A 17,891-nucleotide genomic window follows, 5' to 3' on the forward strand; every position below is an offset into this window, starting at 1 on the left:
AACTTTCCAATAGAATAGGGAAGGAGGATGTTAGAACACCAAACACTAGGACTAAAAACCTTGGGACATAAAATGTTTGAACTGGAAGGGACCTTAGAACATAAAATGTTAGAGCTGGGAGGGACTTGGGAACATAAAATGTTACAATATAGCCCATAGAATGTCAGAGTTGAAAGGGACCTTGGAAATAGCTTTAGAACACAAAAATGAACCTTAGAAAATAGAACATTAGAAAAGGAAGGGGTGAGATGCTGAGTTTGTACACTATGGCTACAAGTATGCAAACAGAAAAAAAGTAGGAGATTGGACACCGTGTAAATAGAATGATAAAGCTGTCTTAGAGAAGATCTGAGATCACCCATCTCCCTTCTCTTCCTACTGAGGGGATGGACTAAGGGTAATTCACATATTGGTTGGTTTTGCTGAACTGCCTTTTTTCCTCTTTCTTTTTATATCTTTGTTAAGAGAGATATCTCAATGGGTAGAGGAAGAGATGAGATATAACTGGAAATTAGAGTGATGTAAAAACAAAAGGTGTTGATAAAAATCAAGGAAGGAAAAAAGAAGAGGAAGGGATTTTTTGAACATATAATGTAAAAAAAAGAGAATATTCAATATATAAGGGAACTTATAACACAGAATTTTCGAGTAAGGAAGCTTAGAAAATATGTAGTCTAACTGTCTTCTTTTACAAATAAAGAAAACCGAGGGCCCTGAGAGGAGTGACTTGGCAGGATGAATGAATAAAGAAATTTTTAAAACTTTTACTATGTGCTAATCCACGGGGCTACATTTACAAAAGCAAAGACATTCTCTGCCATCGAGGAGTTTAAAATCTAACCAGGAAAGAGAGTGTATATGGGGCAGCAGAGTCCCAGGAGGGTCATCTGTGTTTAAGGGGACAGGCTTGGGGTTTGAATACAGAGGGAAAGACGCTAACCTGAAGTCACACAACTTGATCATCTCCCTGTCCAGAGGCCAAATCCTTTTCCCAGAAACATTGCAGCTGTCTGTGGTAACAACCCAATAGTTCTGTGCCTACCTCCAGTCCTGTACAGAGCTCCCCTCCCTTTTTTTAGTACTGATGGTGGCGCTTGCCATGAGCTTGACCCTCTTTAGAGTCAGTGGACATGACACCAATGAAGCCTGAAGCAACCATCCTGCCACATCACCGTTGTCACCTTTAGGAAGCCCAGGCAGAGATGCATCATGGGGGTCACAGGCTTCAGGACATTCTAATCAATAAGTCCTGTCAATATTTTCTAAATGTCTCTAATATTTGCTCTTTTCTCTCCATTCTTCTTCTAGTCTGGGAAGACAGATTTTACCCAGGGGGCAGAACAGGGGAAAAAATAGGTTAAAATTAGAGGGAGACAAATTCTGTCTCAGTATAAGGTCTTCCTATTTCTTACCTCCTTCCTTCTCTCATTTATGTGTCTTTGCTCATTTTCCTATACCCTGTCTCTGTTGGTTTAAATTCTTCCTTTTGTTTAAATCCCAGCTCAGGTGGACACAGTCAGAAGCTTCCAGGAGAAAGGTGGAACTTGAGCTGGTTGGTCTTTGGGGAATTGTCTGAGAGAGGACATTATTGGAACGTTCAAATTCCACCTGAGAAACATACTGTTTACGTGACCCTGGCAAACCGAGCCTCTCACTGACCCCTGGCAACTCTATTAGACTATAAGTTGAAAAGCAGAAAAGAAAGAAAGGAAGGAAAGAGGGAATGAAGAAAAAGTAAAAAAGAGAAAGGAAGAGAAAGGGGAAAGGAGGAAGGAAGAGAAGGAAGAAAGAAGGAAGGAAGGCGGGAAGGGATGAAAGAAAGGAGAGGGAAGAAAAGAAAAGAAGAAAGAGGGAAGGAAAGAAAATGAACGAAACAGGAACACCTTGAAGGTTTTTAAACGGAGAAATGATGTAGTCGCATGAATGCATTAAGAAGATTACATTAGCATTGTTTAAAAGATTAATTGGTAGCAGAGAACTCTATCATGTACCTTTCACAATTATGGCTGGGGGAAGAGTTCTTAATCAAACAAGGGATAGAGGTGATCACAAAAAGTAAAAGAGATAATTTTGATTATATGAAATTGAAATATTTTATGTGAACAAAATCAGTGCAACTATGCTAACAAGGAAAATTGTCAACTGGAGGAAAATCCTTCTATTTCATATTTCCAATAAAGGTCTGATTATCCAATATATTTAGAGAATTATATTATCATAAGTATATAAGATTGAGTCATTCCTCAATACATTGCTGAATTATTTGAATAAAGAACCCTCAAAAGAACCAAAAAATATTAATAGCCTTATGATGATCATAAGTAATAAGAGAAATGGACATCAAAACAACTCTAAGGTTTTTTGTTACATCCAACAAACTGGCAACAATGATAAAAGGTGGAAGTAGTCAGTGTTGTAGGGATTACTTAAAATCAGATATACTAACACTATAGTGTTACGTGTATGTGTGTGTGTATATATGGAGAGAGAGAGAGAGGGAGAGAGAGAGAGACAGAGAAAGAGAGAGACAGAGAGACAGAGACAGAGACAGAGACAGAGAGAGAGGGACAAAGAGAGAGACTATAGCTACAATTTGGTTCAACCATTCTGAAAGCAGTATGGAATAATACTAAAAAAATAGCTGAGATATTAATATGTTTTGTTCCACCACAAATCTCACTGCTAGAGACGTTGCCCTCAAGGAGGACAAAGACAGAGAAAAGGGTCCAACATATACCAAAATATTCTTAGCAGCACTTTTTGTGGTAGGAAAGAATTAGAAATCTGACTTTGATTGGGGATTGACTAAACAAATTAAGCTACATAAATACAATGGGATGCTATTGTACCGTAAGTAAAAGCTGTCAAAGAAAAGTGGGAAGAATTATATGAACCGATAAAAAATGAAGTAGAACGAGGAAAACATTATACATGAATACCAAATCAATGGAGAGGGAAAAAAAGCAACACTGACTTTGTACACTATGTGATAATAAGGACCAAGGTTGCCATTGAAAAAAAACTGAGAGAGAATCATTATGGTGAGCTGGCCAAAACACAGGACAAGAGTCTGCAAAAGCTGTATTCACATCTTACCTCAAGTACATACTATGTGACCCAAGATAAGTCACTAAACAGCTCTGTATCTTTGCTTCCTTGTCTGTAAAAGGAAAGGATTGGATTAAATAGCCTCTAATGTATTTTCCAGCTCTAAATCCAACCAAAATGGTTGGATCCTGTGACTTTCATTCCTTGTTTTCAAGGTGAAGAAATATTAGAATATTGGAGTATTGCAAATTGTATCAGGCATGGTTGATATGTTGGTTACGTTTGTTCAACTGATATTTTACTTATTTCTAAACTTTGTTATAAAGTTTAGGAGGAGAAGAAAGGGATGTATTTGGAAATGAGGGTGATATAAACTCAAAAGTTAAGAATTAGAAAGTGATTTTTAAAGTGCAATTAATTGGGGGAAAGGAGAGACTGAGGACAGGAAAAATCCTTAGATTCCTTAGCTCTTTTTGAGGCTGAGATTCTATGCAACCTTTTATGAGAAACCTTTCTTGATCTCCCTAGTTAATTTTCTTTTTTTTCAAATTATCCTAAATAAACTTAATTGTTTACATGCTGTATTTCTCTTTTTGTTGTTCATTCATTTCAGCCCTGTCAAATTATGGGGCCACATTAAAATAGGCAAAGAAGAGACAAAATGATTCCTATTGTTGATGACATGATGATTTACTTAGAAAATCCTAGGGAATCAGCAAAGAAACTAATGGAGACAATAGCTTCAGCAACATTGCAGACTATCAGATAAACTCACAAATAACATTTATATATAATACTAAAATCCAAGAGCCAATAAAAAAGGAAATCCATTCAAAATAGCTTTATGTATAAAATATTTGGGAGTCAGTCTAACTGTAACACACAATATTTATATTAATTCAGTTACAAAATCTCCTTAAAGAAAAAGGGACTTGGACTATTAATTATATATGTACATATATATATATACACACTCATACATGCACATATGTATTTTAAAGCTCTGAATATTAGAACTTGGAGAAACCTTAGAACATAGGCTATTAAAACATATACTAGAGCTAGAAGGAACCTTAGAACATAGGCTTTTAGAACAAAGAATATTAGAACACAGGTTCTAATGTTAGAACTGGGAGCATAGAATTTATCTATCCCACTCCCCTCAGTTTTCCATAGGAGGAAACTGAGGTCTTGAGAGTGAAATGACTTGCCCAAGGTCACATATGAGTTTGTAGTAGAGATGAGATCTGCTACATGTCTCCTGTGTCTCAGCCTGGCCCTGTCTCCATTACACACACCACTGAATTCTCTCTTCCCCTGGGACCCGGGAGAAGGTAGGGGAGGGGGAGGTGTAATTCGTCTAGTAGAGTCTGTTCCTCATCATCGACACAGATGCCACAGATGCTGGCCCCATAATTTTGTGACTTTAACACTCCTATAAAATGACATCGATATAAATATTGTTAATGGCACTAACACAATGTTAAGTCAGGTTTTACCGGACTCCCTCATCCACCCTCTAGATTTATTAGCTATAGGATTTGAAGTAAATTTTTATTAGTTCAAGTTAAATCCAGCATGTGTGGGCCTAGGTGGGTTTCCTCTTCTTGGGTGGCTTCCACTGTCTCCACGATGGCTTGAGCAACCTTGGTCCACCTGCAGTGTCCAGGATAAATCTTGCAGAATGAAATATTTATTAATTTTTCTAACTGATGTTGATCTCATAAATTATCCAGACTTTTTCATGAAACAGTTATTAACATCCATGGTGATATGTTAATGGCTTATTGACCAAATATGGGATAATTAGACCCTGGGAGCACTGGCCAGGGTGATGGAGGAGAAGCAAATTTGGCCCTTATTACGCCAACGACCTAGTTAATATCTTACTCCGAATTTCAGGTAGAGTCTTCAGCTCAGGGGGAACATAATAGTTTCTCCTCTATGGGTGGAAGGAATAAGGAGCTAATCTGGGCTCCATTCACCCCAATCCCTCAACCCCTATCAGCACAGCCTGATGTGGTAGAATGAATGCTGTATTGAATTTGTAGTTAGAAGACGTGGGTTTGAGACTTAGCTTTATCGTTTACCTATTGGAGACTTCATGTCTCTTTTTCTCTGTGACATGGGAATAAAAGTCATATTGCATACTTCCCAGGGTTGTTGGGAAGAAAGTGCTTTGCAGACCTTCGTGGAAGTCGGGATTATTATTATTTCCCCCTGAAAGGCTGATGTAACTTTTTTTTCACTAGGAAAAGCTTGGATACCATTAGGACACGAGTAGCCTTATTATTATATGCATCCTCCATTATTCCGATAAAGGAACCACCCTAGGCTTTAGGCATTGAGCTTCCAGGGCAGTCTCTCTTTCCCTGGAATACAGTGGATCCTTGCGCCACTCCTTCTCCCCATCCCATCATGTGCCAGACTCTACGCTAGGTGTTAAAGTTCAAACAAACAAAACAAAGCATAAAGAGACAATCCTTGACACCAAGAAGTTTACATATATAGAAAACAAGCACAAAAGAGTATTGGGATGAGGGTATATTGACAAAGAAGAGGGTGGCGATCAGGAGAGTTCTCTTGGAGGAAGGAGTGGATGAAGTGAACACTGAAAGGATTCAGAGATTCCGAAAGGCAGAGGCAAGAAGAGAGAGCATGTGAGGGATGGGGACCAGCCTGTGAAAAGACATGGAATTGTGAAATATTGACACAGGAACATCAGATACACCTGTTTGGATGGAAGGTAGAATGCGTGATAGAGTCAGAATTACAGATTTAGGGCCCTCCCACCATGCCCCATCAATCTGCTTGGGCTATTGCAATCAAGAAGGTTGGAGCTCAGACCTGGGGCAATTGAGGTTTATTTTTCTCCAAGGTGGATTTGTCAGAGGCTCAGATGTGAAGTCTTTGGGTAGGTGGTAAAAGTAAAAGTAGTTCATGAGACATTGGCAAGAAGCTCTGAAGACACCAGGGAGCTTCCTTCCTGGTTGCTTTTTTTTTAACCTTCTTTCCAGTGCAGGTGTTTTTTTTCTTTTTTAATTTGGTTTTTATTCTCTGACCTGCATTTAAACTGTCTTGAGAATTGCTTCTACGTGAGTGTATTTGAATACTCTTTTAGAAAAGGACTATTCGTCTTAACATTCTGGTGCTAAGGGATCCATTGTACCAGATAGATGATAGTGACCTCAATGAGGTTGGGGGGGGGGGGGTATTTCAAGGGCACAATTAAAGAGTTTGGCCCTAGCAAGCAGAAAGATCTTCTGAGGCCAGAGGAAAAAAAAGAAAGATGGTAGCAGATAGCACTGACAAGATTTGAGATGTGTAACTGGGGAGAAGAGGGAGCTTACGATGTTCTCTAACAAACCCCTTTGTTCTTGGTAAAGTGTGAGGTGAGGTCCTCAGGTGAGTGGGAGAGAAAAGAGACTAGAGTTGGTGAGAGAAGAGAAAGTTTACAATGAATGCTGTGAGGAGTGTGTGGAAAACCCATCAGGGAAAAGTAAAATCATCAGCGCATAGTAATGAAGGTTTTAAATGAACTTTTAGGGGACCTAGTCAGTACAACTATATAACTTCTTCCAGCTACTTTCAGCCTCATGGAAAAGTGAATTGAGATGTGAATGATAGAGGTGGGGAATAGGAATGGTATCTCACAGTTGCAGTTTGGCAAGGCCTGAGGGTTGGTAGATCAAAAGAGCAAGAAATTTGAGGACAGAAGACAATATAAAATTGAACTGGTTAATTCTAGGATAAAGACAGTGAAGTTATAAAAGTGAGGTCAGAGAGCAAAAGTGAGAGAGAAGGAGAGAGAAGGGTGAAGTGATTAGAAATCATGAGGAGGAGAAAGAATAAGTTGAGAGAAGTGAGGCAAAGAAAGCATTAGAAGCATATCAGGGAATATTCTAAGAGAAGAATTTCAGAATTCTAGATCATGAGGGTCAAATGATTATGGGTTATGGTGAGATCAAGAGTATGACCCCTACCTATATATGGCTGAGTTACAGTGAAAGTGAAAATCATGGGAAATACTTCAGATATTATTATAGATGAGGACACTGAAGTTCTGAGATGTTAAGAGTAGGAACATGGCCTATGGAGTCAAGGAGCTGACTTCAGAATTGAGAAGACTTGGATTCCAGTCTTGTCTCTATAATCCTTTGTCAAGTCACATAACCAGAGTTGTATGTATCAGGGTATCAGGTAACTCTGTAAGAGTTTAAAATGGCTGTGGGGCTGTTGACCTGCATTGAGATAAGGGAATTCCCTCGTTGGAATCTTCAAATACCAATGGAATGAGAGATCCAGTCTAAATCTTAGCTATCTTGCTGAGAAGGACATTTCTTACCTTAATCTAAGTATTTTTGCCATTGGATCATGGATTCAGATTTGAAAGGAACGTTATCAGTCCTGGAATTAATACAGGTAAAGGAACAGAGGCCCAAAGTGCTTCAGTCCTAGCACTCCATCCACTGTGCGACCTAGCTACCTAGAACACAGCTTTTAGAATATAGAATGGAAAGTGTAGGAACTGAAAAGGATCTTAGATCTTTGGTTCATCACCTTTACTTTCCGCACAAAGAAGCTGGTCTTCAGAAGGGGAATATACAGAAGGGGAATTCAGGTCATGTGGCTACTTTGTGGAAGGATTAGTTCTTGAATTTAGGTCTCCTGATGCTGAGTTCAGTTCTCCAGAAGCAACAGTCTCTAGACAATATACATTAACCAAATATTTACTAAAGCCTACTGTGTGCAATGAATTGAGTTATATACTTCCAGAGCAAAATAAGACACAGTCCTTCCCCTCAAGTAGCCTATGAACCAGCGAATAAGATTCTACCTACCTACCTACCTACCTACCTACCTACCTACCTACCTACCTACCTATCTACCTACCTATCTATCTATCTATCTATCTATCTATCTATCTATCTATCTATCTATCTATCTATCCATCTATCATTTTTCTTTCTTTCTTTCTTTCTTTCTTTCTTTCTTTCTTTCTTCCTTCCTTCCTTCCTTCCTTCCTTCCTTCCTTCCTTCCTTCCTTCCTTCCTTCCTTCCTTCCTTCCTTCCTTCCTTTCTTTCTTTCTTTCTTTCTTTCTTTCTTTCTTTCTTTCTTTCTATCCATCCATTCATCCATCCATCCATCTATCTGTCTATCTAATCTGTCTATCATTATATGTACTCACATGCATAGATACACAGATAAATATATAAAAATTTAAAAATAGAATATGACAAGTGAATAAGGTGAGTAAAAAGTGCTATGAAATCAGATGATGAGGGAGAGCTCTCTTCCTTAAGAGAAGGCGCCATGGAAGAGAGTCGTGTGGGGTAGAGGAGCCCAGGAGATGCAGTATTGGATTGTTGATTTACTGAACATTTGATATTTTCTCTAAGCTAAATCTAGCATAGATTTTTTTTTCATGTTGTAATGAATAAAGTTACGGCTCCTTATAAAGACCAGATGCCACAGCTGATCCTGGGATGGATAAGGTCTCCAGGGCCTAGACTCAGAAGGCCCCCTCAGGGGCAGGAGGAGGAGCAGAGGGGATCATCAGCCCAGCTCAAGGGTTGACGTAGAGATCTCAACTCTGTCCTCTTCTCATTCCACTAAAACATTCTGTTTTCCTCTTCAAAGCTGCTGTTCCCCTCTCCTCCTCTCCAGGCTCACCTTTCTTTGCCTCTTCTACATTTATTCTGTACACTACCTCACTCTTCCTTTTCCTAAATCAATTTCCAAGTGTCTTCTCTTCATACTTGGAGTCTCAAAAGGTTCTGGGGAAGGTTGGTGTTAGATTGAGAGAAATAGGGAAGGGCTACTCCCTTATAGACTGACCACATGCGGCCTCCTTCAGCCTAGCCATAAGACTGAAACTAGATAAGATTTGTACATATTCTGACCCAGTCTTTAGACACCCAGTATACCTACATCTGACTTTCTAAAGTAAATAAACTAGAAGATTAGGGATGTAGGATTATGGTGCTTATTTCATCAAAAAATTCACCATAGAGTAATGGAAAGATCTAGATAAGGACTGAAAGAGACCTTAGAATATAGAATATTAGAGCATAAAACAGAATGTCATAGTTAGAGGATCTTGGCATTGGAGTCATAAGAGACTGACTACCTGTTTACCATCAGGCGAGTGGCTTAACTTCTCTGGGACTCATTTTTCTTAACTGTAAACACCATGAAGGCTCCTTTCTGATTCAAACATTCCACGAAAAGGATTTACCCTTGTGCTTTCTTTAAGTGGAGAGTGCCCTGATATGTTCGGAGGTCACATTAAGATTTAATTCACAGCAATTCCCTTTATATACACCTTTCCAAGAACGTGGTCACTACATAAAAACAAACTGACTAGATTCACCCCTCCCCCATTCCCCAGTAAAAGCTCATTATAATTAACCCTTTAATGATCTCTGCATGGCTGCTATGCATGCTACCCTCCATTCCAGGTCCCAAGTCTCTGGCTGAACAAACAGTCACAAATTTATCAACCATTGAAACCCTCGAAGATGCCGACTCTCTTTGGGTGATATTTAATGAGCTTAGAAATGAGAAAATGCCTGCGCCTTTGCTGGAGACGCCAACGAGAATTTTAATGAGAGCTTATTTTTAATAAAAGGTTAATAAAGTTTAATTAAATTAAATTAATAAAATTCAATATTTGTCTAGCATTGCATCAGGCATGGGTTGGTTTGATGGTGAAGCAGGAAGCAGTGGGGATTAAGCCACTCTCGAGCAGTGTTTGTTCTCAGCCCCAAAGGCTAATTATGGGGAATCGAGAGGGGTAGAGCCACTGATGCCCCTGGGGCTGGGAGTGGGGGTGGGGGACTTGGAAAGAGGAAGGAAAGCAGAAGAGAAAAAATGACCCTACAACCCATCAACTCAGAGACCAAAGTGTGTTTGTGTGCAGAGATTCTTCCTTGGTAGGTACTTAATAAGTTCATGGTGGTGGTGATGATGATGGTGACAGTAACTCAGGCCCTTTTATTATTGATGAATTCCAGGCAGTGGTGGTGGTAGGTCTAGACTTACAAAATGCTAGAGATAGAAGGGATTTTGGAACATAATATCTGTGTATATAGAATACAGCACGTTACAGTTGGAAGGAACCTTAGAATCCAGATTGTTAGAGCTGGTAGGGGCTGTCGAATTTGAGAACACAGAATGTTAAGGTTAGAGGAGACCTTAAAATATAGAATTCTAGAACATAGAATGTTAGAATTAGAAGACAGACCATTACAGCTGAGAGGACCTTAGAACAAAGAATACTAAAACATAGAGCCTAGAATTTCAGAGCTAGAAAGGTTATAAAAATGTAGATATGGGAAGGATATTTGAAATATGCTTTCATTTTATAAGTAAGTAAACTGAGGCCTCAATTAAAGAATGAATTTACTCAAGGTCACTTAGCTAGAGAATTGCAAAGTAAAATTTAGAATTCAGATCTTTTAACTCTAGAATCCTTGATTTGGGAGCTGAAGGGGGAAAGAAAACGACAAGTTTTTCTCTTTCTTGAACCACTTTTTTTATGAAAACAAAAATATCATAATGGATGATGATCCAAGGTGAATGTCAATGGAGAATCCTTAAAGGGCCTTTACTGGAAAGTGAATCTCAGGGCTTTCAAAGACTCACACAGGCCCTCTTTCTATGGGGGGAGGGTTATTTCTCTGATGTTAAAAAACAGGCATGAAACCACAGTGTGTCTTAGAAGGGCATTGCCTTACTTAGGGATTCAAATGAGTCTTCCTGACTCTATACCTAATGCTCTCCACTTTACCACCTAATCTAGTCTTCTCTTTTTACAGATGAGGAAACTGAGACCCAGAGAAGATAAATGCTTTACCCAAACTCAGAGCTAAAAAGTGGCTGAGTTGTGGCATTTGAAGCTAGGTTCCCCTGATTCCTAGTCCAGCACCCTACCCACTATGCCATAGTGTCATTCAGTTCAGTTCAGTTCAATCAACTGGCATTCAAATTAATTCAACAAAGATATATTAGGCATCTATGTTGAGCGGGGACTTATGCTCAGAGCTGAGGATATGAAGATAAAAACCAATATGGCATTTGCCTTCTAGGACTCTACAATCTAGTAGGGAGATTATAAAATTCCCATTTCTGTAGCTTCGTTATGACCACTACTACTGCTGCTGTTGCTGCTTACTAATTTTGTTCCCAACAACACTGTTACTTGCATAAAGGAAGCACTATTATTTCCACTAAGCAACTGAAAAAACAGGCCAAGAGGAGTGAAATGACTTGTCCAGGGTCTCCTCTCTAGGTAACATTAGTGTTAGCCTTTGAAATCAGGTTTTCTGATTTTTGTTCTATCCATTATTCTTTCCTCAGCTCCTCTGTTCCATAGGTCAAGCACATAAAGAACTATGGTGCAAGCAAGGAAATGATTCAATGAATGAAAGGGATGAGAGATGCAAGGATCCCTTCTAGCTCCTGAGCAATCTTGGAAGACTTCTTGGAGGCAGTTGTGCCTGACTTTAGTTTTGAAGGATGGGAAGGATTTCAAAATGCAGAGTTTGGAGTGGGGGAGGGAGCCTGCCTGCCCAAATGCATGGACACAAGTGGGGGCAGAACAAGGCTGGAGAATCACAGTCCGTTTTGTCTGCAGTAGGGAGTGGTGTGAGATAGGAAGGCTCAGAAGATCAAGCCAGACTTTGAAAGGACAGTAATGCCAGGATCAGAAGTTGGCATGTTGTCTTGCAAGCAACAAGCTGAGGATACTAGAACAATTAATTGCCCGGTAACAACCATCTTACGGACCATTGATCATTTTAGAGCCTCAATAGTGCTTTTATGTGTTTTGTTATCATTTCTGGGGACTCGATTAGCAGTTCTGTTTTCAGAACATCATTTGGTTGGGGGTTTTCCTACCTTGATCAGTAGGTGTTAGAGGAGGGTAATCTGTGTGCCTAGACCACCAAGGGTAGAGGGTGGGGAGAAGGGCAGCAGTTTGTATGATAGCAAATAAGTGCAGGTAAGACAGAACTAGATTTGTAGTCAAAAGACCTAGGTCTCAGATTTATCACTTATTGGCAGTGTGACCTTGGGCAAATTCTTTCCCTCTCTGGTCATCTTTCCCCATCTGTAAAATGAAGAGGTTGGATTAGAATCAGAGGTTCTTAGCCTTAACACTGACTTAGAATTTTTCTTTCAGTAATAGCATCTAAATATAATCGGTTTCCTTTAAATTTTATGTATTTCATTTTATGTACTGAATGGCATTCTTCTGAGAAAGGGGACATAGATTTCACCAGACTGCCAAAGGAATTCACGGCAAAAGGAAAAGAAAAAAAAGAAAGAAAAAGAAAAGAATAAAAGACTGAACCCTAGTTGTTCCCTAAGACCCCCCCCCCCCCCCCAGCCTTTTTCCAGTTCTAACAGTCCTTTGCTCTGAGGCCTCCTCTAGCTCTGGTATTCTGTGTTATGGGGTAGACAAATGTCAGCTTTGGTCCTAAGGGGCAGGCCTAGAGGGTGGGAATGAGTATAGAGCTGTTGCCTTTTGGCATGTCAAATAGGCTTTGGGGTCAGGGATAGGACAATACAATAAAGTAGAAAGAAACCAGGAATTGGGGTCGGGAGTCTGGGTTTGAATCCCAGGCCTGAGACTCACCAGCCATGTGAACCTGAGCTTAACCTGACCTCATTCTCCCTATCTGTAAAATGGGGATGACAAGACTTTGACTACTCACTTCCAGGCGTGCTGAAGTGCTTTTTGAATTGCACATGGCCATAGATAAGCAGGCTCAGACTTTGATTCAGGAATGGGTTTAGGGAAGCAACATCTGTTCCCAGTAACTAGACTGAAGACTTGGAGATAGAGATGGGGGTCCCCCGTCAGGTCCCAGTGTCCAGGGCTAGGGTCTTACTGTGGCCACTCTGGGTCATTTCCCTCTCAATGACAAGGAGGCAGCTGTGATTTCCCATAATCTCCTTCCTCATAATAAAGCAAGGCGGACAGCCTCACCACGTCACTCCACCCCGAGGCCCAGAGGAGCAATTCGGAGTCATTAGTGCCGTCTGCCCCAGCTCTTGGGTCCTGGAGGGTTTGGGGTTATATGCAATAAGGCGAGCTCTCGTCTGAGGGCTCTCCCCTGAGCTCTAGGTGTTAATGAGGAAAATTTTCCAAGAGGCTCTTAACACTGTGTGGTTTGGAAAAAGTAACAAAGAAAAAGCAAGTCTTTCTGGCTGCATCTTCCGTGTGTGTGTGTGTGTGTGTGTGTGTGTATGTATGTGTGTATGTGTGTGGTGTGTGTGTATGTGTGTGTATGTGTATGTGTGTGGTGTGTGTATGTATGTGTGTATGTGTGTGTATGTGTGTATGTGTGTGGTGTGTGTATGTGTGTATGTGTGTGGTGTGTGTATGTGTGTATGTATGTGTGTATGTGTGTGTATGTGTGTATGTGTGTGTATGTATGTGTGTATGTGTGTGTATGTGTGTGTGTGTGTTTCATCCTTCCTTTCTGATTTTTTGTATTTCCTCCCTTGATTGTTCTCCTTAATACGATTACCCTCCCCTTCCAAGACAAACCTGTTGTGGGTACAATTTCATGAACCACGTTAACTCCCAGAGCCCCTGGGGCTTTATTTACAGCAAGCTGAAGAGTCTGGGTTTTCAGGTGGAGTGGGGGAGGGGGGATAGATTGGGAGCGGGGAAGAGAGGTAGAGGATTAGAAGACACTCTCTCAGAAACACAGGGAGTGCTTATCAGGCCACACTTGGCAACTACTTACCCGCATCTCCATTACAAGAACCTTTAAAAATAGAAAGAACCATGGAGAAGGAATCAGGAAGCCTATATTTTACTTTTTCCTTGGTCATTCAATTCCTTTTTGGCCTCTAAGCATGCCAGTTCCCTTCTCTGTGTTTCAGTTTTCCCATCTGTAAAATGGGACATAGAGAGGTTTTTAAAGTTCCTTCTAGCTCTAGCATTCTATGTTCTAAGGTCCCTTCCAGCTTTAGCATTCTATGTTCTAAGATCCCTCTAACTCTAACATTATATGTTCTAAGGTGCCTCCCATTCTGTTCTAAAGACCCTCCAACTTTAACATTTTCTGTTCTAAGATCCCTCCAACTCTAACATTCTGTTTTTTAAGAAAACATTTTAATTTAAAGTTTTGAGTTCCAAATTCTGTCCTTACCTGTCCTCTCTTCATTCTCCCCTCTCTGAGATGGTAAGCAATCAGATATAGGTTACACATATGCAATTATGTAAAACATCTTATTCACTTTGTACAAGAAGACTTGAATAAAGGAAAAAAATGAAAGAAAGTAAGTTAAAAAAGCATGTTTTGGTCTGTATTCAAACAATATCAGTTGTTTCTCTGGAGGTGGACAGTATACTTCATCATCAGTGCTTTGGGATTGTCTTGGATCGTTGTATTGCTGAGAAGAGCTAAGTCACTCACAGTTATTCATCAAACAATGTTGCTGTTACAGTGTACAACATTCTGCTGGTTCTGTTTACTTCACTTTGCATCAGTTCATGTAAGTCTTTCCAGGTTTTCCTGAAATCATCCTGCTTGTCATATGGATATTTCATACAATCATGTACCATATCTTGTTTAGCCATTGCCCAACTGATGGGCATCCCATTGATTTTCAATTCTTAGCCACCACAAAAAGAGCTGCTGTGTTTTTGTATATATACATCCTTTCCCCTTCTTTTGGATGTCTTTGGAACATAGACCTAGCAGTGGTATTACCTGATCAAAGGGTATGAAGTTTTATAGCCCTTTGCACATAGTTCCAAATTACCCTCCTGACATTGTATGTTCTATGGTCCCTTCAGCTCCAATGTTCTATGTTCCAAGATCTCTTCTAGATCTAACATTCTCTGAGATTACAGATCATAACTGAATGGGGCAGGTTTGTTCGCTTCTGGGAAAGACGGTTTTTCTGGATTCCTATTCCTGCCTGAGCGGGAGCTGCCTTGAGCAGCTACCATGCATTGCAAAATGTGTAAAAGATGGCAAAATATTATTAACAAAGGCATTGATTTTCCTATTTGAGTTTTATGCATTTTATTAGCCAAACACTTTAGCACGTAACCGCTCTGAGTCACATTTACTCCACGGAGCTGGTTATGAATCTGAAACGATGGCGCACGTAAAACGGAATTGACCACATTGCTTATGCATCAACAACAAAAATAAAAGCAGAAAGTGTAATAAAATGAATAGCACCCGGCAATTGCTGTAAAAAACAATATTACCCAAGGGACAGAAAAAGTTACCTCGGCTGTGAAATAATGCCAAGCCCAGGGCTGTGTAATCAGAATCAGGGCCGTTTTTCTGTCTCTGGGGCTCAATCCAAGTCCATGTCATCCTTAATGCCTGGGTCCATGCCCCTGGGTGGCAACAGCTTTAAAGTGGTGATCTCCTTCAGAAAACCTCTTTTTGTGTTCTTCTGTGTAGTGTCTGAGAAACAATAGATATTCCTGAGCATCATCATTAAGGAAAGTCACCTGGACCACCTTCCAAATTTAAGAGACCCTGCTCACCCAACCCATTTCCTCAGGTGGTTTGGAGGCAAGGGGATGTGTTAAATGACCTTTCCATCTTGATGATTTATTTTTGCATTATCTTAAGTTCAAGCAACTCAACAAACATTTACCAAGAACCTACTGTGTTCAGAGACTTGGGCTTTCTTCTTGTAGAATTTTTGGTCTAGTAGGAGGAAAAACTACATTTTTCATTAATTCATTCACTTACTCATCAAATATCTGTTAAATACCTTGATTAAACTATGGTTGACTTTGTACCAAGAAAGGGAAAAAGTATAAAAGAGGGAGAAATTTATATGGCAATGATATTTGGGGGTATAGTGAGAGTCCCCATGGACTCATCAAAAATAGCTCATGCTGAAATATTCTCCTTCCTTTTTTCCTTTCTTTTTTTCTTTCTTTCTTCCTTCCTTTCTTCTCTCTCTCTCTCTTGGATAAGGTTACTAGATCAGGAGAATGCCACATATACAGGTTATAACTGGATTTTCTCAAAGTATCTGGCAAAGACTCCCATATTATCATTTTGGGTAAGGTAGTCAGAACTGCTAGAGTGACCAGATCTGAAGAAAAATAATATTTATTTAAGAGGGATCTCTAGAGTAATGCCTCAGGGGTTTGTTCTTGGTCCTGTACTGTCCAACATTTTTGTTAATGACTTGGAAGAAGGCATGGAGATCTTGCTTATGAATTTTGTGGATAACCCAAATCTAGGAGAGATGTCTAACACATTGGAAGACAGAAAACATACAAATCTCAACAAGTTAGGATAAGGGGAAGAATCTAATGACATTTATACTTCTGTTTAAAATGACCACAACAGAGTCCCATGGAAGCCAAAACAATTAATGCTATCCTAAGATGCCACAGATGTGTTTGGAGGATGGGAGAAGATGACCCTGTTATCCTCTTTTTGGGTCAGATTCAGACCTCACATGAAAGGCAATCTTCAGTTCTGAGTGCCACAACTTAGCAAAGACATGGACAAGTTAGAAAGCATCCTGAAGAAGGGCACTTCATAAACATGGGTTGAATTGAATCGAATCACAGTAGAGTAGTTCAAAAGAGGAATGTGCCACCTTGGTAGGTAGTGAGTTTCTCATCATTGGAGGTTTTTATGTGGAAGACCAATAACTAGTCAGTCAGAGTAAAGTTTGAAAAAAAAAGGTTAATTGTCAATTAGAAGCTCTTGGTAACTCTGGAGAAGCAGTTTGGGTGGAATGATGAGGTTGGAAGCCAGATTACAAGGGTTTAGGAAGTGAGCGAGAGGAGAGAAAATTGAGGCACCTCTTGTAGACAGACAACCTTTTCAAGAAGTTTGGCCATAAGGGTAGAAGATGTGTAGAACAATAGTAGGAATGGAAGGATGAAGTAAAGTTTTTTTAAAGATGGGGGTGATATGGGTGTTTTTGTGGCATGTAGGAAATGAGCCAACAGATTTTTCACAATAAGTGAAAGACTGGGGATGACAGAGGGAGCAAGTTGCCAGAGGAGGTGGGACAGAATGACATTGCTCAAATAAGTCACAAGTAACAAGAGGTGCTAGCCTTGGTAAAAAGTAAGGAGATTTTTATCATGGGATTGTCCTCAATTCTTGAAGAGGACCAAAATAACATCACTCTGTTGGAATTAAGGTACAGCATGTCTGACTGTGACTGATCAGACCAACATGAGCTTGGAAGGCTCTACCATGGGTTGCGCACAACTAGTTCACATGAACATTTGGAGTGAAGATGTCTTTAAATCTATCCATCTTATGTTTCTTTTGAGTTACATAGTGACATAAGGCAACTGAGTGATGGAAGAAGGAGGAGCTTCTGGCATGTTGCCTCAATGTGTTTTTCTGTAATATATAAGACAAGGTTCTTAGATGAGGGAGTAGAGAGACAGGAAATGATGGGAATCTTGAGGAAGGATGAAAAGGTTTGGAAAGGTCACTGTGGGATAGTGAGTTGATAAGGGAGGTGTAGGATTGCCCAGCAGTGGTGAGGGGTTATGTAACAGAAATTTATATGGGACCCACTCAGAATGGTTGCAGTCAGGAATTCTGTAGTAGGGTTTCCTGCCCTGGATGGGAAGGCACACTACCTCACTGTCCTCTGAAGGCCCTTCTAGCTCTGAGATCTATAATTCAATGTAATTTCCTGATCTTATAACCTGAAAAAAGGATGAATGCTCTTAAGCTTTGGTTAGTTAATGGCCAAAGACCTTACCACCCCTATCCTAATTCTGTTAAATCCCTGGTAATAAACATGCCTAATTAATGACAGGCTTTATCACTACAGTGGCTACACACAGCAGAAGAATAAAGAA

This window comes from Notamacropus eugenii, chromosome 1 (genome assembly GCF_028372415.1).
Source record: "Notamacropus eugenii isolate mMacEug1 chromosome 1, mMacEug1.pri_v2, whole genome shotgun sequence".
Classification (NCBI taxonomy): domain Eukaryota; kingdom Metazoa; phylum Chordata; class Mammalia; order Diprotodontia; family Macropodidae; genus Notamacropus; species Notamacropus eugenii.